This window comes from Leptosomus discolor, chromosome 11, assembly GCF_034619465.1.
Source record: "Leptosomus discolor isolate bLepDis1 chromosome 11, bLepDis1.hap2, whole genome shotgun sequence".
Taxonomy (NCBI): Eukaryota; Metazoa; Chordata; class Aves; order Leptosomiformes; family Leptosomidae; genus Leptosomus; species Leptosomus discolor.
In genome coordinates, this window is record NC_141401.1 from 4817496 (window position 1) to 4843107 (window position 25612).

At 42.3% G+C, this 25612-nt stretch overlaps 1 protein-coding gene across 2 annotated transcripts in view; it reads left to right on the forward strand.

Annotated features, from left to right (window-relative positions):
• Window positions 1-25612, forward strand: part of IGF1R (insulin like growth factor 1 receptor) — a 185274-nt gene that overhangs the window by 113326 nt on the left and 46336 nt on the right. The gene's annotated exons all lie outside the window — the stretch shown is intronic.

Here is a 25612-nt window from a genome sequence, read left to right on the forward strand (position 1 = left end):
CCAAACCAGTCTTTTGTTATTTGACATGGAAGTACAGAGCAGTGAGATACAGAACTGTGAGCTTGGAAGAAGAGCTGGTGTGGAGCAGTTGTTGCAAGATTGGGCAGAGCAGCTATAGCTCGGGCTCATTCAGGTTCTCAGAGCAGAGAGAGGAGTGTGAGTGGTGGTGACAACTTCATCTTCCAGTGTGTTTGTGCCCTCCCCCGTGTTATTCAGAGTCAAACTCCAGGTGACAATGGGAAATGGGAGACACAGTGCTGACGTTAAGAATTGTGCGGGATTGTTAAAAGCTAGTCGGTGTCATGACGTACCTGCCAGGGGTTGCTTCTGACTTGGGTTCTGTTTTCATGTTTTAGTCTGTTTTTGTAGAGGGAGAAGTATTGAGATACCCGAGTTGCCATTTGGAATGCATGGATGGAGTTCTGCCATCCAAATTTCAGCAGGCCCACTAGTGGTGTGGTAATGCTGAAGTGAAATGCTGCTCCCTAAATTTATCAAACACAGTGTTTATATGGTAATAAAGACAGCTGGCTTGTAAGAATATTGATTAAGATATTACTTGTATTTGAAATGAGCCATGCAACAGTTTTAGGGCCTTCTATACTTTGTTGTCTTACAGCTTTCGTGTAAGCTGTAGTTGACTCTGGTATAGTGATGTGAATTTACATCACTTGAAGATAAGACTTATTAGGAGACTTTTTATTCACAGCTGGCATAGGAAGAAAACCACACAAATTGGACTGGAGTCTGATATGCTTTTTCTTCACTGTTCTACAAAATAATAAAGAAAGGCTTATGAAAAGCAAAATTAGTTTCTGTACGCTAACAGCATCTCTGGGTGGTAGAAGGAATGTGCAGCTACAGTCCAGTTATTTGTAAGAATTAAATGTGGATTTAAGCATTTTACTTGCAATTAGTCTGACAGTAATTGTGCTTTTTAATTCTCTTTGTGTTTTTGTTTTTTTCTTCAGGCTGAAGTATGGAAGAAAAGTCTTTGTTTTCGTGCATATGTGAATAGTTCTGCTTCTTTGTTGTGCTTCTCTACTTTTTCCAGTTTTATTCCACCCTTTTTGAGCTGAAGGGATCAGAGTTGCAGTCTGTATTTGAGATGTGAGCAGCCTGCACATTTGCAGTGTTATAGTGGAATTTCTTTTCTTTTATCACTATTTCAAACAGAGGTTTATTATTGTGTACAGTATCTGCAGTGCAAAGTCCTCACTGGATTTTTGGTGAGGTCACCCCTCTGGGTCCCAAAGGGAGGATGCAACTGTGGTAAGAATAAGAAGTATTCTGGTGGGCTTGGGCCCTCTGGCTTTCTGTTATGTGATAAAAAATGCTGGACCATTTGTTGTGCACGAATCATGTAGTAGTAGTTGGAAAAACTTTTTGGCCAGCTTTGACTTGTTCTGTTTGTTCGTTTTGTTTGTACCCAGGGTGCAGAGAAGAGGATTGAATTAAGCTTTCGCATCCTCTCAGTTATTGGGCCAAATGCCGCTGCTTTTGCTGCCAATGCAGCCTACAGAAGATGTGTAGGCATGAGGAGTGTGGGAGTTTCAGAATACACAGCATCTTTTAATTGACACGGGATTTGTAAAGTGCAGCTTGTATAACTGGTGATACCTAATCTCTCTTGTCCCTTCCAAGAGGCACGTTGATGATCCATATGCTCGATGGAGGTGTTCCTTTGTTTAAGGGAGATAAGAATTGCATAGTTGATTAGAGATGTCTTGCCTCTGATTTGCCTGCAGGCTTCCAAATTTAAGCCATACATTCGGAATACTCTCTGGCTAGATGAAGGTTTAATGTTTTAATATATTTGTTTTTTTTAGAGTTTTCCTGTTGCAAAAGGAGACTTACCTTCCTTCATCCCCTCTTCCCCCTCCTTTGTAAGGGGAGAAAGAAGGAGGTGTGGGGATAAAGGAGGGGACCGCGGTGTTCTGTGCGAGATGCATAATGGAAGGTTATACCGTAAAGTCAGGTGCTGTATGTTGCTACTGTCCTCACAACAAAGTGGATGCATGAAATACTGCTTTGCAGGTATTTTGTTACTTGATACAGTGTCATTCCTCACGAGTGACTTGGCATGTCTAACCCTGCCTGATCCCCAGAAATTATCATACCGCTTTCCCAAGCTTCCTTGTGGAAGAACCTGTTAGGGCAGCGGTTACAACCGCTTGGCCCTCGGGGATGGAAGGTGATAGCTCACACAGGCAGTGCTGCGTGGGGACTCAGGAGAGCGTCTCCAGGAAGCAGGTGATACCTGAACCAGAGAGTCATTTAGGTTGGAGAAGACCTGTAAGATCATCGAGTCCAACCTAAATCTAACACTGCAGCGTCCACCAAAAGTTCAGGTTTCCGTAGCTAAAAGAGTTATGTTTTGAGAGACCGTGTATGTTCATAAGAGCAAGGAAATTGGGAGAGGGAGGATAAGAGAATGATTTAGAAACATTTTGTTACTAGGTATAGAAACAAGGTGTGCTGACATCTGTTTTTCTTTCCCAGTGCTATTGTTGCTGTGGACGGCATGTGGAATAGCTTCAGCCTTCTTTGTGGCGCTGTCCTCCTTAAAGAACAAAACACATACACACAAAACTCCCACAAAACAGTGGAAGTGCAAACTCCACTAAGCCTACAGACAATAAACTTGCTTTTGTTAAATTCTTAAGACTATTTTTCCCCAGAGCCTGTGCATCCCAAGTGGAGATTCCTTGCTATGAGGGTTTGAGGCATCAACCGGTGGTGAGCGCAGCAGCCTGGTGGCTTGGGCTCCTGTTTGGCAAGACCCTGAAGTTACTTCCTAATTTTAAGCACAAGTAGGGCTGTGAGACTTAATGTAGGTTCTTTAAAGCCTAAAAGTCAATCAAGGGTTTTCTTCACTATATCAGGAATTTAATGGGCAAGACTATAAAGTGAGTACTGAGTTGATTTCAGTTCCTATTTACTTTGCAGTTGTTTTACAGCAGGGTTTTTTGGTCCTTCTTGTAAGCCCTTCTGTTTTGAGTCTCAGCACCCTGAACAATCCCTGTGTCTCCCTGGCTTCTACTGTGTATTCAAACAAAAGAATGGGTAGCACAGAGCTGGGCATAAATCCGAGTGCACCTTTTTCTCACGCACACACACACCCACCCCCCCCCCCCCCCCCCCCCGGCTTTTTTTTTAAATATGTGGGTTTTGAGTGTTAGGAAAGGGTTCAGTCTGGTTATTCTCTGTTTTGAGATGATGGAAACAAAATGTCAATGATGTTTCATTTAAATTTGTGTTTAATTTAGTGTTTCTTGATGTGTGATATGTAGGCAGTGGTGGTAGTGATGTCTGCATACAGCTGTGTAAAAATTAGGAAATGCTGTGTTTTCTTAGAGCACTTGAGGAATAAATCGAGGCCAAATTTGTGTTCCCTTATGGTACTCTGTGTGTTGCCATTGACTTCAGAACAGCCAGGCTTTTTTTCTTTGTGTAGTTGTGCACTGATATAAAGGGGGACAACTTTTTTCCTGGTGATCTGATTTTTATATTTTTTTTTCAATGCTGCAGGGTGCCACTGGTGGACTTTTTCCTTTTTTCTCTTTTTAACATTTCCTACAATGCAAGTTGCTTTTAAAACATGATACGGAGACACATCATGTCTAAAATACTCCGAATGTTTACAAAGCTAGCTAGTTACAACACCAACACACACAACTCTGTGCCTCCCAAAAATAGTCACCTGAAGTGAAACACAGAGGATGAAATTGAGCTGCTGGGTTTCGGGCTGCCCTGCCGGGCTGTCTCCCCGCACGGGCTGTGCTTGCATTCCTCCGGCTGGGGGCCCGGGCCTCTCTTGAAAGCAACCTTTCAGGCTCATGAAGCTGCATTGTGTAAACATCTTCAGCAATAATTTATTCTCTTGAAAGAGGCCAAACTAATCCTCCCATCCTGGTTAGAACTGCCTTAGATGTTAGTCTGAGCAGCACATTTTCTGTCTTGCAACAAGCGTGACATCACATGAGTATAGCAACATAACATGGTCAAATACCATTTTAAACAAATTTTTAAAATCCTCCCCTGTGGGGTGGCTGTATTGGGAACGTTCTTCCTTCATCTGTATGTTATCAAGCTAAATACCACGTCTTGGTTTTGCTAGAATGTTTCTATATGTGTAGGAAAAGAAAACCACTCTTGATTTCAGTGCGTTTTTAATTTCCCTTCCCCCCTTTGTTTTTTTGTCTTGGGGGGGGGACGATGGGGGACGTGGGGGACACAACAAATGCTGTTTGTAAAAGGGGAGAGGAAGATCTTTATAAAAATCTACCTGCATAGAAAATAAGTGAAATTATTTTCTGAAATTCAGAGCGTTCATGAACATGGTTTGTTGTAAACAAAATCATGAAGTCCTTCTGGAGAAATACGACTTTGATTTCTATTTTTTTTCCTCTTATAGGAGCAGCATTCTTAACTTTTGCGTTACAGTTTTTTAGCGCAGCCTCAGAAGCTCCATGTTGTTTTTGTCCTGTAATAACACTCGCCTGAGCAAGGAGATGGCATCTTTGGGGTTTACCTCTGTCTCCAGCCCCTGGGAGGTTGTTTACTACTTTCTGCCTGGAATAACAGGCCAGTCCCAGGGATCCTCCCTGGGGAGCAGGATTGTTGGCTTCTGTCAAAATACCACCTCCTTGCCGGGCCTGGCTGCAGGGCTGGCGGTGGCGGGATGCTGCCCTTGGGGATGATCTCGAGGGGGGTGGTGAGGGCTGGCCGTGGGGCAGCAGGATGGTACCCGCAGGGATGCTGCCAGTGGGGTGGTGGGATGTGGGATGCTGCTGAGCAGCAGGGCAAGCAGAGAGCCCCTGGCAGTGCAAGTTCAGCCCACATCACCGCTCAGGGCGGGGGGAAAGAAAACAGTGAGACCCTTTTCAGGAGTGAGGTGTGTTTCAGCCTATATTTGGATGCTGCGCCTCTTCTAAATTTGGGTTCTCCTCATTAATACAGGAGCTGTTTTAATTGCCCTTTAGGGAAAAACATGGGATTGCTGTAGGATGGGTTCTGGGGTTCTTTTTTTCTACTTTTTATAAAAGGCCAAGGTCTGTTTTGGAGGACTGGAGGGGAGGGAAGGGGTGGAGGGCGGGTTTGCTCTTCTGAGCTCCTTTGTGTGGCATGGAGCCCCATGTTTCCCTCTTCACCTTCCATCTGGCTGTCGAGGGGGGCACTCAAATAGGGGGGCAGCTCCTTTACTTACTAATAAAGGCATTGGGGCAGACATGGCTGCAGAGACAGCAGGATGACTGCGTTATGGGAGGGGGATCTGTGTGTTGCTGTTTCCATCTCCCCTTCCCCAGGCAAAGGCAGCCTTTGGGTTTTCCGCAGGGAGGTGGTTGTCCCCAGATAAGGGGAGTGTGGAGAAGGAAGCGTGGCAGTGTCGTGTTAAAATAAACGGTTTTCTACCTTTTGCCGTGACCTGAATCGGGTTTCCCCCTGTGCAGCAGCACGATGTGCTTGCAGTGGGTGTGATGGAGGAGTAGCAGCGGATGGGAATTATTTGTGTCGGGGCTGCCGGGAACGCGTGGAGTGGAGCTGTGCGTGGGAGCGGGCGCCTCTCGCCTCCCCGGCTCTTTGCCGAGCCACCGCCGAAGGAAGCCGAGCTCTGGGCTCTGTTGCACTGTAGTACGCAGGCTTTTGCCAGGCTCACGGCATGCTTAGGTATCTTCTCCTTGAGTGCTGGAGGTGTTTATAAAGGAGCTCTCTTTTGTGACAGGGTTGCAGTCAAGCTGTAGATGACACTGGATCAGATTTGAACATTGCTGTGTCCGTCAGGGAGGCTGAAGGGCCTGGTGGTTTCGTCTGCTGGCGGTGTCCTAGTGACCTGGGCTGCTGCCCGCGTCCAGCTTTGATGGAATGACCGGCAGAGACCTTTGCATCTGTGCAATTGATGATTTGCAGTAATTACTTCCAGTCGCAGCAGCATGCGGAGCGTGGCTGGATCCTTTAGGTAGCTCTACAGGTCCTGACAGAAGTAAAATTTCAGAGAAGGTGCTGATAAATACAAACAATTACGAAAGAGATTTAGGCCAAAAAGAAAAAGGGTGTAAAAGTACAAGTCCATCAGGGTATTGCAGTAAAAGCATAAAGGACTTTGGATACTAAGCTTAAAAATCCAGACACCCTAAGGAAATAAACCAAAATTGAATTAGTTGCAAGAATTAATTCATTTTTGTTAACTCCTGCTATTAATCTTTTAAATTATCTGAGATGGAAATTACAATTATAATAGTTATTTTGCTGTATTTCAGGGTACTCTCCCCTCCAGTAACTTGACCTAGTTTATCGGTGTTTTAATTCCACTCTCATTTTGAACACTTTCTTCTTGTTACCAGCTTTGTCAAGTCTTCTAAATATTTTACTGTCTGTTCCATTCCAGGGTCAAATGGGACAAGCATTATCTTCTGGCTAAAGAAAAACTGTGTTTAAAACCAGCACTAGTGAAGTCCCTTAATAGAACAGATGCAGCTGACCTGAAAAAGTACTTGTATGCTCCAAAATTTACTCCCCTCCCCTTCTCTAACAGCATCTGATAAAAGATTTTTCTACTGTAAAAATACCTTGCTTAGATCGTCAGACCATTCAAGTTACTAAATGCTGCAGCTAGACACCTTTCTGTCCGTATGTGCTGAAATGATTTTTTTTTCCTGTTTTACACTTCTAGTAGTCTTCTGTAGTGATGATTAACTTCAACACTAAGATTTGCTTTTCAAAAAACTTTTGTGAAACTTCTGTGGAGTTTCTGCTGTAATTATTTGTTCGATACGAGTTTCATTGTGTTGCATAAATGATGCAGGTGCTGCAGGGGAAGCAGTAGATTCCAGAGGTGATACGTGTATGGAGAAATCTTGCGCTGTTGTGGTAGCACTCATTTCTAGGACAGATGCACCTGACTAATTTTTTGCATTAAATGCAAGTCATGGGTTGTGCAGGGTGGTAGTTTCAGTGGCTTTTGAAATGTGTTGGGTGTTTTTTTTGTGAGAAGTGAAATGCGCTGTTTTGAGCGGCGGATACTCCACATATTTATCAATGAGCAAACCCGACAAGTGTTTAGATGGAAGCTGAAGAATTACGTTAGTGTTTATCCCTTTGACTTATGCTTCAATTTATTTTGTAGCAGTCCTCTTCAAATGTGCAGAGTATTGTGGATCTGATAAAAGTGAGGAATTAGGCTCAACTTCTAGGAAGTTAAGATCTATATGGTTATGGTAGCAGTTAATACTTCTACTTAGTGAATTTTGCAGGCAGTGTTAAATCACTGAGGTTAATCGCCTGACTTCCCCTCCCCCCCCCCCCCAAAACCTAAACTGCACACCCAAAAAAACCTCCTCAAAACCCCAACTTTCTTCTGAGTAAGAATTAGAGGTATTAATTTCTTCTTTTACAAGAAAAAAGTGTTTTTCATGTACTGTATGGTGCCTGTATGTAAAGTATCACATCTTTGCATTGATTGTGAAGAGACACAAATAGTGTCTGTCTATGATCCTATTTCTGGCTTTCAAAATAATAAGTAAAAAGTCTTTAAAAAATTATTTCTACTCCATTCTTTATCCTTGCACAGCATGGAGGAATGACACAGTGTTTCTACCCCAGGTGATGATCTTAATCGTCATGGTTTCAAAACCAAACATATTTTACTCTTGAGAAGTCATGAATGAAGTACTGCTTTTATTTTATTTTTTTTTTAAAAAAAGCCTAAAAATGTTTTGTGCCTTGTGTTACTGAATTTTTACTAGTTGAATTTTCATTTGGACTTGTCCAGGGTACGTGAAATTCAGACAAATGAAACACCTAGCAGCATACCTTTTGCTACAATTAATCAGTCTCCTACCTTGTGGGCCAGCACAGTTTCCATGGCATTTCAAAATTGCAATAGGTGGATGCTTAAAAAGCTTTTAAATGTAAGTGTATGCTATTAACTGGTCTCCTTTCTGTAATAATTTCCCCTCAAATTACACCACTGAAAGCTTCACAATGTAAAATAGAGCAAAACGCCAGTATGAAGCTCTCCGTGCGGCACGTGCTCCCTGCCCCTGGTCCGCGGTCGGTACCTGCACCACATCTCCAGCCGTTTCCTACACTTGACTCGTGTGCCTGCACCCAGCACCGCTTTCCCGTTGCTGTACTTCAGGCAGTGCTGGCTGATGGGCTTCCCAGTACGTTCAGAGTTCAGCAAGCTTGGGTTTTTGCGAGCAGGAGTTACTGAGCTTTTGTTGGGAAATGAATCCCTTCTCCTGGGAGGGCTCCAGGCTGTGACCTGTATCTTCAGGGTTGTCGTTTCCTCACTGCATCAGAAAGGGATAAAGTCGTATCGCGCTTCCAGCTAATGTTTACATTTCTAGCTGGTGAGGCAACCCAACTAAAACAAATGCAGGCTTGGAAAGTACTGGAGTAGCTTCTGCCTGGATCTCTTCTGATTGTCCAGCCCAGAGCAGGAGGCCATGGTGCCTGACACTCCTGCGTTGCTCACCTGGCTTACAGGGGGACCTGGGCTGCCCAGGTGGTTTAAAAAAACAAAGCCAAACCCCTAAAGTCCATCACCACATCAGCTCTGAAAAGCGTTGGTGTAAATTATTATTCAGTGCATTTAAAATAAGAGTGCATCTAAAAAGTGCTGCCTGGATCTCCAGATTCATTGGATGTCTTTTCAGTGAAAGAGAAATAACAGCCAAGAGTTGATGGATGGTGGATGGCCTTTGCAGCAAATCAAAACAGGGTGGGAAATGAGGGGTGGATAGTGAATGACTGATAAGTAGCACTTACTGTAAGGAGCTTTAAAAAAAAAAAGAATAATCTGAGAGTGGCTGTAACTTGGAGGAGTTCAGGATATCTCACTTGTGGCTGTACTGAAATCTGTATTGCAGCTCTTCTTTTTATATCCTTTTGTCCTTTGAAATGCCTTGCTAGTGGGGTTGGGCTCTTATTTATTTATTTCTTCCTCTCGGCAGCTGCAGTGCTCAGACTAGTAGGCTGAGATGCTAACAATGCACTGCTTGCTGCCAAGAAAGGAGGTATTTGCATTCATTTTCACTTTCTTATTCTGAATACAAAAAACAAATAACCCTCCTGCGGTCCCACTCGGTCCTGCCTCCCCTGAAATGTAAATACATGTGCCAGTACATGATTTTGAGTACTTACTGGTCGTGTGTTACACACATCAGCTTATCTGGTAGGTAATAGAAGCGTCCATATTCTGTAAAACAAAGCAGTCTTGACAGTAATCTGGAACAGCCATAATAAATAAAAAATAAAAACAACCAGTAATAGGTTTCATAGGAATTATTTAACTGATTATAAGTCTGATGTTTTACTCATTATTTTTGCTGAACCATTGGGGTTTTTTTCCTCAAGATTGTAAATTGTTCATACTAATCATATCAGCAGCAGTCTGTGGCGAATGGTTCGCATTTTTCACTCCTCAAGTAATTTTGACAATGGTGCAAGAAAGAGGAATTGGAGACTTGTTTGGAGTTCCTACGAGTGCAGACTTTGTGATGCAGAGTGGGGTGATGGATTGCCTCGCATGTGGACTTGGAGGGTTCGGGGTGCGTGTGGGAGGTGGTGCCATGCCACTTGCTCCCTCTCACTGGCAGCCCTATGAATGGGAAACAAATGGGATCATAACCTTTCTGAGTGTGGAGCTTGGGATGTGTTGACTGGATTATGAAGGCAGCGGTTTAACTAAAGGGACGTAATTTAGGAGTGGGGGACGTAATTTAGGAGTAGGGTGAGGAGGAAATCAGAGAAGCCCAGAGATTGAAACTCCAGGGCTTTTATATTGTAATGTATTGACTAAAACAGATATCAAAAATAACCCTATTGCTGTGACACTTGTTTGTGTGTATCTGCTCAGTTTTTAATAAGGCTCTCGTTACGATTCAGAGCACTGCACAGAAATCCACTATGCCATCTTTTTTTAATGCATTAAATGGTCTGCAGTGTGTTTCTTTTGTGGTGAAACCCCATTGCCTCAGCATGAGGAGTGCACAGTGGACATGTGTCTTTAATTCAACACGTTTTCCTCTTTCCGTACTGGAAATAGGACATTTTAGTTTGCCAGTCCCCACCGCAGCAAAGCAGGGCATTTCTGAGAGCATGCAGGGCGTTGGAAAGGGCGGGAAGGGCACAGGGCGCACCGCTCACAGGGATGCGCTCTGGATCTAGTCAGACAAAGCCCGTGTGCTTTTCATGAACAGCTCGTGCAGCTCCCTGTGTCCCGAAGAAATCACGCCCAAGGGAGCGGATTTCTGCAGTTCTGAACTGGCCTTCTCTTCTGGGCAGTTCATGGCTGGTTTTTCCTTTCCTCCTGAAACATCAGTGTAAAGACTCAGAAGGCTAAAGGAAAAAAAAAAAAAAAATTGTTTGGAAATATCAAATAACCTCTAGGGCGGGATTTTTATCTCCCTGCCTTTGTGGTAAGAGAGGTAGAGAAAAGACACTTGAAAGCCTACGACAGCGTAGCCTGTAGGAGCTTTACAAATTGATTCAGATGTTCCATTCAGAGCAGAGATTTGATACAGGGTAATGAAATCAAATGGCTTAAAATAATCTTTTATTGATTTTTATGGAGAGAAATCTATACCTGCAGAATCAAACTGAGGTTCTGGTAAGATCTGCCTTTAGATTTTGCTTTGTTTCGTGCGTGTGTGCTTTTAAAAGCACGTTTTTTCTGTGCCTTGAACGGCTGCTCCTGCTTCCCTTTAATTTTAAGTCTGAAGTCAAGAAATGCGTGCTGATACGTTACCAGCATAAAAATGTTCTTTCCTATGTAACATACTTGGTACACGTGCAGAGTTCTGAAAAGATATTTTTTGTACGCAGATCTGCTGTGCGGCCCTGCTTTGGTTTGGTTCGGTGGGGGGCGGTGGCCGTCCCCTGCCCATGGAGCAGGTCCCCGTGGGCGCAGCGGGGGACGCGCCTCGTGATGCTGCTCCAGACTCATAAACAAACCGTCACGTGGCTGCGCAGCCCTTCAGAGCAGTGGGCAGGCAGGGATGGACAGCGAGAGCATTATCCTTATTGGATTTCCCCTCCGAGCTGGTGCTGATTTGAATGTTTTGGAAAGAGTGGTGAATGAAACAACACAAGGCGCTTTTTTCTTTTTTTTTTTTTTTTCCTTTTCCCTCTTCCTTTTTTTTTTTTTCCCTTCTTTTCAGCTGCGGGGTTTAGGATGCACAAAAAGTCACTGAACCTGTAAGAAGCTTCTCTAAACACAGGTGCTTGCAATGCAGCCTGCTTTTCATTCTTGACAAAAACCAGGTTAGCATGAGCAAGCACTGTGCACTTAGTGTCATGTGAGAGAACGTATAGGTGCAGCTAAAATAATGGTTATACTTGAGATTTTAAAGAATTTTATTCTACGCATCTTTTTTTTTTTATTTCTCATTTAACTGGTAGAGGTTTTATGGATTTCTCAGTTTGCTGGCGTGTAGTTCCTTAGACCCGTCACGTACCCGGTGGAAGCTGCAGCGCTCTGGATGCAAGGCGATTCTTTGGACCAGTCTGCTAACCCTTGATTGTGAATGATTAGACTTCAAAAGCATTTAGCTCTAAATGTAATGATAGCTCAATTTCTCTACGTTGCATCTTGATTTACAGTGTGCACACTATAAATGAGTAGGATACTGCCCGTACAACAGTATGTGCTGCAGCACTTTGCTAAGAACATAACTTAGATCATGAGATCAGACTTCCAGCTGAATACTTCTTAGCTGTAATCTTCATCTTTAGGTACTGGAGCTCAGCAATCCTTTAGTTTGTTGGATGCATGTCAGCATTGCTGATTTATCAAGCTAACCCTGACCTGAACCATCAGAAACCAGATGTGCACTTGCATGAACTTTATAGCTTCTGATTATTGATAGAGTTGTCAGTAGACTGTATGTTTGAGAAGTACCAAGTTTGTGATGATACTTTATTAATGGTTTGTAGGGAATAACTCATGAAGTTGCATTTTGAGGGGTCTGGGGTAGAAAGGGGGTTCTGAGGAATGATTTAAGAGCTCAAGAGACTGCAGAGTGTACAAGCTCCTGAAGGATAACTTAGGCTCATGGCGGAGCAGGAGAAAAGCTGGTGGACAGCAGGAGATGGTGGAGTGAACAGGATGCTGTCCTCATCTGTCCAGAGATGAGACAGATGTGAGCAAAGCTATACACTGCCATGCAAGTGAGATGAAATCCAAGGGAATGAGAAGCAGGCCAAGGGGCTTCTTGACTTGTGGAGTTTTTTAAGTTTAGTTTGGCAGATTTCAAACTACATTTAAGAAGATTTTGGTTTCCAGAGACATTGTTATTAAGTTATTTGTGCTGAGCCTATTCTTTTTTTTTGTTACCCATTGCACCAAGAACCACAAAATGCTTTAAAAATTGTCTTTTCTCAGACGTACTTAATGCTCAGGAACACATTGACCGGGTAATGTCATTCTCTAAATTATAATTTTTAAGCCAGATACATTTGTTAATCTTAAAAAAGGCAGTTTGGAGAAATCTCCCTAGTTAAGATGTAGATGGTTTGGACCATTTCCCAAGCTCTGCAGCTGTGGGCAGGTTACACAGACTCGAGATTCCTTATGGGTGAAATCCTGTTGCTTCCCCACTACCGTGTTGAGTAAGGCAGATAAATCCTCCAGTGGCCACAGGGTACTTGAACACTGTGGCTACTGGTGGCTAAGAAAATCCAGTTGTGGTTGCCACTGGTTGTGTAGTAGAGGTTATATCAGACATGACACAGTGGAGTTAAGTGGGGACCAGAGGTAAAGAAAATGGGGCGTTCTCTGCTGAAATAGAGACAGATCCGTCCGTTGTTTCATTTTGCCATTGTAAACATAGGAATAGAAATGTCATTTCTAATGATGGAATTAAGAAGTGTTTCTCAGATTGAGTGTGGTGTGATGGCAATTTGGCAATATGGCCAAAACCAGCCACCGGGCTCCTTTTAGAGTCACTAGTATCTGGATCAGAGGTGACAGATAACTCTTGGTCACGACGTTTCTGAGGATGATACGATACTGATAACGCTAGTGTAGCCAGGAATATTTTGTTCTCAGTCTGCTTTGTGTATTGTAAATATACACCTAGAGAACTTACTGAATGCCATGGCTGGCATGTTCATAGATCAGTAAAAGGGGAAATATGTACTTCTGAATAGTAAAAAGACAGTGTAGCATCATGAGGAGTTTGAAAATGGGAAGCCTGATGATGCTTTCACCCATTTGACATCTGCAACCAAAGATACCTGCAGTTATTGGCTCAAGGAGACCCATAACTGGAAGAAAAGGTAATTGCAATCTTGTTTACTGCAGTATTATTGAGGAATAAAGCTTAGAATTCATTAAATTTTCCATTTGTAGGTGTTTGTAGGTGTCCTATAAATCTAATAATTTCTAGGGTAAACGAGGTTGTGGGAAGTCTTCACAGTCTGACTGAAGTCTGCACATTCTGCATGAAGAAGCTATAAATACTTTCACTACTGAATTGTATAATGCTTGTTTGTTTTGGGAAGCCGCATCTTCTCCTATACCAAATAGTAACCGTCTGCAGAAAATTAAATGCTTAGTGGAATTTCAGCGTTAAAAGAGAGTTTTAAAAAACTCCAGAAAAAGGTCAGTCAAACTGGAATCTTTTGTTGAAGAGCATCTGTGCTTTAATTACTGAAACATATATATTTTTTTAATGGTGTAAATATGTGGAACCTGGTTTTTGTTTTGTTTTTAATAATGGCTTTGTTTTTAATAATTTCAAAAGATAATACCAAGCTTTGCTGTATTTAGTTCTTCAAAGACCTTTTTATAGTTTTCCTCCCTGATTTTGATGGAAGAAAAAATATTCCATATTTAAATGCTTCCCTCAAAGTGAAGTGAACTTTAGCTTCTTGGGATAAATTTAGATAATTTTTCTTCTTGCTAAGTAGGGGGAGTTTTTAATAGCTTTTGAAAGTTTGTCTTGTGTTATGGGTATGCAAAGTGATGGAAAACAATTACATCAGTAGCGTTACTGCTCAGATGGTGAGAAGTACAGATTATTTTTTTTCTTTGAACATCTGACTCACCAGAGTTGTCTGTTAATCTTGACAGTTTTATTGCAAAGCAAAGAAAGCGGTTGAATAAACTGGAAAAAACCCTTGCAGCACTACTACCTACCTGCAGCAAAGACTGTGACCCTGGGATTAAAGGGGGGGGCGAGGCGGCCGTTTCCCTTCCGCGCCTCCGAGAACTGAATTTGCAAATGGTGCCACTCGGCGAGGCTGGGGCCTTTGCTGAGGTGGCTTCAGCCGCGGCGCGTTGTTCCGAGTTGTTGTAATTGTTTGCAAAACACGTTCAGGGGCTCTCCCCGTGCCGGTACTTGTTCTGAGCGTACGTAATGCGCAAACAAACCAGACAGCGAGTGCCATGAGGGTTTAAGGTAATGTTTCTTTGTCACAAGTACCTGTGTCTTCAGGTGAGGTGTGTTACTCTGCTCAGCTTTCAAAGCAGCGATTGTTTTGACTGAGTCAAAATGTATCTTTGACCTATGCCCTTTTTTCCTTTTGAAATCTCATTTTGCTTTATAGGGTGATTTAGGTGATTTATCTCTCTCAGCTGGAACATTTTAAGGACAAATTTATTTTGCTAGAGGAAAACTTTCTCAGTTCAGTTAAACAAATTTGGCCATGTTGGCCTCTTGCTTTCCTGGTAGTGCTTTTTGGTTACTAGGTATAGAAGCTTAATCTTTCTAAGTATAGTCCAGATCTTGTCACGTTTTTGTATGTGAAGCGTGTAGATCCCCAGATAAGTTCTTCTGAACTTGCATATGGTCTGATTCCTCAGCACTGGGGTGAGGGCTTGTGGAAATTACCTGAGACATTACGTGGAGGCTAGAGTACAAGGCAATTATATGGAAGGAGAAAAATGTTTTCCATGCTTCCTTTCCCTTTCAGTGCTGGGCTGTACTCTTTCTGCTTTCTCTTAATTCTGGTGCTTTTCTGTTTCTGAACTCTGCAAAGCCTCACAGGAAGAGTTGTGGGTTTCTTGATTTTTGTGGGTTTTTTTATAGCTCAAGTACCGTAATGAATCTAACTCCATGAGAGTTAGACCCCAATCCCAGCCACAACATACTTCGAATTTGAAAAATCTGCCTGTGTCTCTTTCTCACTCTCTGCTTTTTGTATAAATGTTTGTTTACATTGATCATATATAGGATATGAAAATTAGAAACAGTTCCTGTGGCTGGCACGTGTTAAAAATCCATTGATTGTGAGGCACATCTGTCATGACAAAGACTTAAACTTCTCTCTGGGTTTTATGAACTAGTGAAGTGTTTTTGTTTAAAAGACGAGACATGGATTCGTGCTTCTTGGTCAGACCTTAGGACATTCATACAGATTATGAGTGTCACCCAGGCCTCATTCATATGAAATCCATATTTTTCCTCATTTTGCTATATTTAGTTACCTGGTACGGTCTCTTCCTCTGCCACCCATTTGAGATCTGTCGTGTGCCAGCATCAATGAACACAGTATGGTCTTGGGGGAATTTTGGATAAAGGCTGAGGGTTTTGTCTCCTCCTAATTTTGAGACACTGATGAACAGTCTGTTGGGCTTTGTTGTGATGGCTTGGATTCGCCTGGTACTTCTGGCGTGTCTGTAAGGTAGGTGGTTGCCAGAGCTACTCAGCTAAGCATCAGAGTGCTTCGGCTTGCAGGCGCTGCTAAAACAAATAAGGTAAGTGTGGTGCCAGAGCAATAGTTTGGGCTGTACATGGGCCTGGGCTGTAGGTGGTGTATCGGTAGCATCGATACACAATCCGGTGCCAGTTAGGCATGTAATTGCACAGAAATGGCCTCTAATACCAGTTTCAAGAAGAGCTGCCAAAACCACAGCGCTCAATGCCTCTCCCTCTGAGTTCGGCCAATGCTCGACTGAAACAGCCCCCAGCTTGTTCCTCCGGGACACAGGCCTGCCTTGTTAGGAAATCGGTGAAGTTTGGGAACCCACAATACCTCACATAGCTCTGTGTACAGTAACGGAGGGTGGAAATAGGGCCATAGGCATGAGCAACCAGACGAGTTATAAATATAGAATACTCTCTCAATTCCAGTTTCGTTAGTCATGGGAGGACAGTGAGAGTTTTATAAACTTATAAGGAATATACAAACAGTTCTGAATTTAAAATAACTCTGTATAATTTTTTTAGTGTGTGAAAAGAATATTCTTTTTTGAGACCATCCATGTAAGTATCTGCTATACACAGAGTGTAAGGATCTGTGTATTTATATGTTCATGTGAATGTGACTTGAGATGACAAAAAAAGGTACTGGAGGAGAAAAATGTAGCTCAAACGTGGCAATTTCTAGCAGAAACAGAGTGGGAAGCAGTGCTCTTCCCGCTTTATGCCAGTATCAAAAACGTGAATCCCCTCTTTTTCTTTAATAAGTGCCATCTGATGCCGTCTCCAGCTGCAGAGCAGCCGGGTGTTATCTCTGAGCTGGCTCTGCTGCAGCCTGGAGCCCCTCTCAGATCCAGTGATGCAGCTCACCTTGACTGTCCTTCCTAGAAATAAATAAATAAAACTGTCTGGTACTCCCTAATCTGATCACAAATCCACTATGGGAAAGGATTTAGAAAGTCCAAAGCAATGTCATTATCATTTTTTTTTTTTCCAGTTACACTAACAGGAATTCCTCAAAAGCGTGCGTGTGTTTATAAGTGGAGACAACTCACACATCCAAGTATTAACTGTGTGTTTGGCTACACGGCCCACATGGGATGTGCGCCGTTTGTCCCGTGAGTATATTGGGTGTGTTTGCAGTTTCTAGAGGATGGCATAGTCCAGCACGGTTTTCCTCGCTCAGTTTATTTTATCAACCTGTTGGAAGAACTGAAATAGTTGCCTCATAACGGAGAATGCTTTTAAAGACAGTGGACTACGTGCAGGCTGGATGACATAATGACAGCCTCCACTTAGGTCAGAAGAAAACACTGAGCAAACTGACATGCTGTTTTCCCATCAGTGCCCCTCATTGACCCCAGTCACTTTTTTCCAGTGTCTTCTAATTCAGATGTTTCAGTCCTTGGCTTGGCTTGAGCGAGCCGGGGGTTCAGAGCTGCTGAACTTGCAGCAGTTCGCTTGGGGCTCCCTTTGGGTCACAGCAATGCCCAGTGCCTCTGGAGCATCCTTGTGCTTCTCAAAGCAGGCTCTGCCACCCAGCTCAGCCTTTTCTATAGCCGCAAACAGCTGTTCAGTAACCCACAAGCAAACAGGCAACTGTTGAAGCAGTTTTGTTCACTGGAGATCAAACCACGTAGGATGGAGTTAAAAGTTCATGTCCAGACAGTTCAGGATGATTTACAGACTGTGAAAGCAGTTTGCATCAAGTCTGAAAAGATACGCAACGTTTTCCCTTTTCCCTCTGAAACCCTTCCATCCACATAGTGTATGAGAAGAAACTAATATTAACACAGATTTAAAGTCAATTGTATCCTTTCTGTTGTCATGTTGCTTATGAATTTGTTAACATGCATTAAGAGATGGATTAATGAGTGATCTTCCAGTTTGCTTTTGGGTCCTACAAACTCTGGCACCTTCCGTACTCCCTCTGTGTTTATAACAGAGAAAAGATTTAGAATGAAAAAAATTATTCTACAGTTATTAAAACCAAGGAAAGAGCTCACCTTTTTGTTGTGGATCTCAAGAGCACAACCTTCGGTTGCTGTCAGATTCGCTTACACTCTCAAATTGTGAGGGAAATACTTTAATTGTTTTGAACACGAACACGGTAGCCTTAATACTGTTTGAAGTGATGATCTTAACAGGATGCGTTCACTTGCAATGTGCAAATACCGTAAGTGATGACATACTCCCAGATTTACTTGGCTGTAGTTTAAAACAAATGCACCCAGGTGTCTGACAACTTTCCAAACCATCAGTATTTTTGCGTCTTGTTTTACCCTTCCATTGTAATTCTTCTCCTTTCTCAGGTTCCTAGCTTTCTAGAGCTTAGTCATGTTTTTAGTGGGCTGTCTCACTAACAGGTGAACAACTTGAGAAAACTTGCTCTGTAGTAAAACAGTTTGAATGTTCTTGCTGTTTTCTTGAGTTTTAATCTTTTTGATGATTGATTAAAAACTCAGCAGGTTTTGTTGTTTGTTGTTTGTTGTTAACGCAGGTATCCTAGTTGGGGGTGAGCAAAAACTTTGTTTGCCCTACTGTGTGTATTGTAAACATCAGTTCTACTGGAGGGTTTGTTTTTTCATTTTTAGTGTAATTTGCCTTTGACTGGAGTAGTGTTGATGTGTGTCTTTAAGACGAGCATTATGTTTCATTGCTTGTGCCAGGATGGTTAAGCCTGTTGATGGGCTGAATGCATAAATGCAAAGGGCATTCCTGAAATGAAGCAGGAGTTGAGTCCCTCCGAACCAGAGACTTTTTTTGCCCAAGATTAAACTGCTGTTATCCTTCAGCAATAAGAAAACTACGTACTTTAGGCCAGCGTGATAACATTATCAAACTGTCTTCCTCATTTTGAATCAATCTGGAATGTGAATAATATTCTTCCTCCAGCTGGGGTTTTGCCAGGAGATGGCTGACCAGCACTCCTTGCTTGCAGTATATTAATTAAATCCTGTAAAGCTTATTGTCTTACACTTGCAGCATTTGGAAGACAGGCAGATTAAATCTAGCTTTAAGCAACAACAGGCAAAACCCCAATATATTGCTTATAATCTGGAGCAAAAAGAAAAATAACTTGCTTCAGAGCTCTTCTGCAGCAGCTTTCCTTACATGTTCAGGAACAGTTCAGGAACTTCAGTTGCCCCTTTAGAAATGTGAACAAATTTGGGACCCTGAATGGTGGGTGATGGCAGCGGATGGGCAGCAGCTTTCACTGCTGCGGAATGACCCTCGCTTTCCTGCTTTCATCCCCCCTGGCGTTGGCAGGACTGTTCTGATTTGCATCTTCCAGTGGGAAATTTCCCTTTTCGTATAGGAAATGCTTCTAGAACAGTGCAGTACTGATGGTAAAACATTCCAAACCAATTTGTTTACCTAATGTTGAAGATAGAGTAAAACTGGCCTGAATGCCTGATAGATGCTTGTGTATATGCCTCAGTTGGGTTTGTTTATGTACTGAATTCATACTGGCGTGGAAGGGACAAAATGGACTTGTTTTTTTCCTCTTTCTCTCAAGTGCCAGCTGCAGTGATGCCAGTCTGGGTTGTGCTGGGCAACATCAACTGTTTTGAAAGAGAATGCAATTTATGCTGCCTGCATTTGTCAATGTCGTGCTTATTTGCACCTTCCTGGTCGTTAGTATTACGCACTTTGGAGCAAACAGAGTAACTGCCCTATCTGTTGGTTCTTGTTGACTGTGGTCTAATGTAGTTGTTTTCTTCACTTGGGTTTCCATTTGCTCTAATTTTGGTGTGATGTGAGCAGCTACAATGCTGCTGGAACTTTTAGCAGGGTCGATTACCTCACTTACTTGCAGAAAACCTGAAGGGATGGGCGGTTTTACAGTGCCAAATACTGTCCCCAAGTCCTCTAGTGACTCTAAATAAAACAGATTTAGCACGCATGTTACGTGTCACAACTGGGAAGCCTGGAAGCTGTTTTGAGGTAACTTGTAGGGTAAAGAATGAACAATAGATGTCTGAAAGAGGGGTGGGAGGGGGAGTGTCACCGAACTGCAGTGTATCCAACTGAAATATGCTTTGCTTTGTCCTCATCCTTGTTTTTAATGGGCTGCTCTGTTGTTTTCAGCTGGGAAGGAGAGCTACAGGTACGTTACACTGAGGTGTTTGTGTGCTTGAGGGATTATGAACCATGCCATGGGCCTCTGGCTCCGCGGGGCTGTGCTGTTGTGTGTGCTAGCCTGAAATGCTGTAGGTACTAAAACTGTTCTGAGGGGACGGGAAAATAGTAACGTTGAAGAAAAAAATTGTGAACGACGGTATTTAGTACCTCACCACAACAGCATTTTCTAGCAGAGTGTTCGTTTCATTGAACGATGAACTTTTCCTCTCTGTTTCATAGACCTTACTGCATCTGGCAGCACTTCCGAGTTTCCAGGTGCTGAGTGGTGCTGGGCTTTCTTCTCCCAACCTGTTTCTGCTCCTTTCTCCCGCTTCCTTTGCTCTAGAATTATCTACAGGTGCTTCCATCTGAGCAATTGGATCCAACTGCTGCAGAACTGGCTATGCAGGCATTTAGTGTGTACTGCTTTTCAACCATGAAATCCTGAGAAAGAGGATGCAAGAGTAGATTCCTTTATCAATCTGTCATATGATTAAAAACTGAGCAGCTAGTGGGCTGATGTCAGGCTGGGCAAATCCCTTGAGGTTATTTTGAGGTTCTGGATGTTTCATCACACCTACTCTTTTCTCTTAGGGTATATGTCATACAGAATCTGTGACAAACTGAAATACCAAGAAGCAAGAGACCAAAAAGCTTTGTGTGGAAGCTGACCAGATGTAGTTAAACTTCAGCTGGATTTGTATAGTGGGAAGAAAATAATTCACGGAACAACTTCAGAATAATTTCAAGATCCTTGGAAAGGTGTGCCGGATAAAAATGGGCTGGTAATGACTAGGATGTAAACATGGAAACACATGACTAGTGAAATGATCTTGAGTCAGATGTAGCTTGCAGGCTGTAGACTCAACACCCTCTGCTTGCTTCTTGGTGTAAGTTTGTTGTATAGACCTATCCAAATATTTTACTGGTGAGCATGGTTCTGTACATAATAGAGGTTTAAAGAGGAGGGGGATGATCACTTTCAAGTCCTAGTACCACTGCTGAGTTGAACTGAACCTTTGAGATCTGGCAGTTAATTTCAAAATCTGCCAAACTTTATGCATTAACTACTAATAGTAGTTTGCTACGGGAGCAGTTTTTTCCTTTAGGATTTTTACTAAACGTGAGATAACCAGTTTTAGAGTGCTGGTGGAAAACAAGAGACAAAAAATAGACTGTTGTTAATATGTTGGTGCCTGTTTCTGTAGCAATATAAAGATTTTTATACAACTGCTCCAAGTGGCCTCTTCAGTTCTTTGGAGATGACTTGTACCCACATTTCTGCGATCGGAACACGTTACTGCATGTATTTAATATGTGTTTTTCCTTATTACAGCCTTTATTCTGTAGTTATTTCATTCCAGCCCTGGCCATGAATCACTGGAACTGGGTTTTCTGAGTAATGTCGCTCCAGTCTCTATATTCTCATAGTATACTGAGCAAAAGAAATCAGGTCTTGTATAGGCTGCTTGAGCATTTGAAGTCAGCTGTTGGAAAGACGATACCAAAGTTTAGACCATTAAAAAGCAATATTTTAAAAATTCTGTCATGTAGAAGGATTAACATTCCAAAAATGACTTTTTTTTTTTTTCTGTCTTTGTGGATAAATATAGGCAGCTAATTTTTTCAGTAGTTGGCAAAGAGAAAACATTCCCTTCCTCTGGTTTCTGCTCAAAACTAGCCTTTTCTCCCCCCTTTTCTTTCTGAAATATTTTTTTATGTGAAGGATGCTCTAAAAAAGCAGAAACAGTATAAAAAAGGAAGGATTGAATATCGTTTTACAAGGAGAGAAAGAATCTCTAAAAAAATATTTATTCCGCACTTGGCAACCTTTTGCTCGCCTGCATGTGACTGGCACAGTGCCATCCTTGGCAGAGGCTGGTGCCTCAGCTTGCCAGAAGTCTTCCTCTTCTGGCTGCATTTTCACTCCCTGTGACCGATTGTTTATTCACCTGATTTTTCTGTTTCAGCATTGCTGAAGTCATGGCGTCTTAAAGATAAGAACACTTTGTCTGTCCAAACTGTACAAGAGCCACGCTGTCAATGCAGAGTGTTTGCAGCGAGGTTTAGCTTTGCGTGTGGTTCTAATAGCAGGGAGGTATTAATGTCACACAAACTTACTACCACCTCCTTAGTGTGAGGCTGTCCAAAAAGGAACTGCCGTAAATACAGAGAGATGATTTGTTTCTTGCTTTTTTTGGAGAGTTGTGTTTGAGGATTTCCCAACCTTACGTTGTGTTTGCAATTTTGTTTTAGCATCTTTGGGATTTTTATTGAGAAGAATGAGTTTGAGTCAGATTCTCTCAGAGCTCCTCCTGTTTGCAAGATCTTTGCATTTAGTTTTAAAGTATCTGTATGTCATGTTTGAATCTTACTTGCTTAGTAAGTGAGCATCTTGGAACAAAATGATTTGCCTGGAATTAAATATTTTGCTTTTTTTGTGAGCCATCATTGTATCTTAATAGTATTTGGAAAAATCTCCTGAATTTTTTTGACAAGGAAAGCCTCTTGTTTGAAGAAATCAGAGAGGTGAAGCATGGATGGTCGAAGAAACTACTGTTGTTGGTTTTGCTCCAGTAAATTTGATTTGTGGCTACTGGTACTCTTGTAGTGTCCTTTGCTGGAGATCTGCTGATTATTCAGTACTTTCACTCCCTAAATGTAAATAGACACTCTGATCTATTCAAGCCTCCATCATCTCTGTAATGAAGCCATGAAGCTGCTTAAGGGTCTGCCCTTCTCCAGGTCTTGCTTTGACTGCCTTCTTCCATGGCTGCCCTTCAAGGTCTCTGAAATTTTCCATTATCTTGGTAGCTCCACATGATGACAATTAAACATTTTTTGCCCTTGTGCTTGTCAGCAAGGATTTGTTCGGGGGTTTGGGGTTTTATTGTGTACAGTCATCAGCCTTCACGATCCAAGGCACTGTTGTACCTGGCTGATAAATTCTGTCCCCAAATGTCAGCCCACTATTTGCTTGTCTTTGTCTCTCTAATGTTCTTGCGAACTGAAGTCAACAAGCTATTGAGCATATTTCAGGGTATATTTTTTTTTTTTTGAAAAAGCATTTTGAAACCTGCGTTTTACATGTTTTGATCCAAACCTGGCAGCCCAATTTGGGAGGGCAGGGAGGACGATAGGCGGGGCTGGATTGTAAGGCCAGCCAGTGTTCTTTAGTAGGATTTTTATCCTAGGGATATCTGAGGGAACTGGCATGTAAGGCAGATAAGACTTTTTGTTGTTTGTGATGCATCTTACACACAAAAGTTGTTATTCTGTCTCTTGAAATAAACAGGATACCCGTATTGTCTCCAGGCTGAAAACTGTGCCAGCGTTAGCAAGAACAGGCCAAAAATAGGACTGAGAGAAAAGCAAGGTTGCTGAGCTTTTAAAAAGTTACCTTTAAAAAGTTTTCAAGAGTTCTTGTTAAAATGGTTGTGATTAAAATATTACTATGGTTTTGAAAACCTGCTTCACTGATTGCCTCTTTCATGTGAATTTGTGAATCCTTCTGTGCTTTAATTTTTATTTCTGTAGACAGGAGTCAGCAGATTTACCAGGAGATGCAGGGAATCTTATTTATACAGCAGACGGTTCATGAATGGCAGAGGCATTAAGGGAATACAAAAGTCTTTCCCAAGAACAAAATAAACTCAATCTTTTTCTACTATATTTATCTGAATACTTAACGTAGCAGCATTTGTTTTTTAGCAGATTGTCTAGATGAAAACAAAAAACCCATGTAGTTACATACATCTAGTAATGAACTTTGTGGAGGCATGGGGGATGTGTGTGTGCTTTTTCTTAGTAGGGCTTTGAACTGGAAATGTAGCTACCACGTGAAATCTGAGTTCTGGCACCCACTCAGAACAGCAGTCCATCTGCTAGCAAGACACGCTGATTTTTTTTATTTTTTTAATCCCTTAGTGGTTGCAAATGCAAGTAGTGATTTATACCTTAAGGTGAGAGGCAATTTGTGATGCCTTACTAAGGGGGCATCTGGGCAGACTACTCTGTTTACGCTGGTGAAGGTTATGTGGAAAAAGAATACACACCTGCGTGCTTGTTTGGTTTTGTGTAAGGGTTGGGGAGTATGTGTTTTTTCCTTTTCAAGGAAAAAGAAGAAAATCCAGCATCTTCATGCAGTGCATTATTTAGCAGTGATTTCCTCTGCATTCCTGCTCTCAGTAACCGGCTCTGAAAAAATTTTCTTACTTTGTCCTCCACGTGATAATTGCAATACCTGGGCAGGCATTGGCCATCCTCATGCTCCCACCTCCTTGTGCTCGTAGCCTTCCCTTTCCACCCCTCTTCTACTTTTCTGCGTGGTTTCTGAAAAAACAAGCGTACAGGGAAGGAGCAGTGGTGGTAACAGCACTGCTGGTGGGTTGTAACAGCAGCATGTGCAAGGAGAGGGCTGCAGGGTTAAGTAATGTTTCTGTTCTAATTGGAAAAGATAGCTGAGCTCTTGGGCAATGTACTATAGTACCTCCTCAAGCAGCAGGCCAGCTGCGTTCGGTTTGGAGTGTCCAAGGTATCTGTGATGGGAGCTGCTTGTGTGAGTGGTACATGGCTCATAGGCACGTAACAGCAGTGTCAGATACTGTAAGCAGGTCTGCTGGTGGTACGTCATAGCTACCTGCTAAGGTAGGGGAGATGCTGGTAAGGCTGTCGGGTCACTGGGGTAGTACCTGCAGGTGGGATTTCCTCCACAAAACCTTTCTTAGCCTTAACTGTATGAGGAGAACCCAGATGCTTAAACTTGCTAAGTTGTCAGTTAGGGCTTAAAAAAAAAAAAAGTTAATAAAGTGAAGCAAGGTCGGTATAGAACCATTTTAATAAGAAATGCGAAATTCTCTGATGGCAGTTTTACAAGTCCTTTTCGAGGTGGACACTACCTTAAAGCTGGCAGAAAATGGCTTCTTACACTCAAAACTTGACGTAGGATGTCTAGATCCTGATGCAGAGCTATGAACTGGTTTGGGGTTTTTTGGGGGTTTTTTGGGGTTTTTTTGATGATTGCTTAATAGCACTGTCATGCTTTTGGTCCCGTGTCATGATTGCGGTGCTTTGCTCAATAGCATTGTAAAAACATACTGGAAAGCCTGGTCTCGTTAGGGAAAGCAGAGGGGGTCAAGATTTTAGGATGTTTAGTCCTGCATTAAAACAACACTGTACTTGCAAACTGAAGGATAAATTGCAATGCAGAACTTTTGTGGAACTGTTACGGTCTCATAAACGTGGTCTTTCTCTACAGGCTGGGCTCTGCTGCTTCCGTGTTCATTTTGGGATATTCTTTGCTGGTTATATGCTTTTTGCTCAGATCATTCAGTTTAAATGTCTTGTGGTGCTTTGCTTGGATCTCACTGTAGTTGTACTACTGAAATTTTGTTTTATGCTGTTATTATTGGTACTGTGTTTTAGCTAAGTTAGAAAGTGGAAAACAGTTAATGCAAACCAGATTTCCTATCTGTGTTTGTTTACAGAGCCTCTGGCACACAACCCACATGGCTAAAAGGCCATACAACGCCGTAATCATAATGTTGTTGTTACATAAATATAATGCTGCCACTTCTTTTGATGTAACAGTTGTGAGCTTGTCTGCTGACGATTCTACTCTTTGTTCGCGTCTTCCAAGCTGAAATGCTTTCACGTAAAGCGGATGTCTCCATAAATTTGCACCCCATTTTATTCTCCCTTTCGTACTTTGTTCTCTGAACCCAGAATTTGGGGATAAGGCAGAATTCTGTTATGCTCTTCAGGGGAAAATGGTAGCTCCGTGATTCCACAGTATTTGATGTGTACCATCTGTACTTTATTAAACCTCATTTTGCATA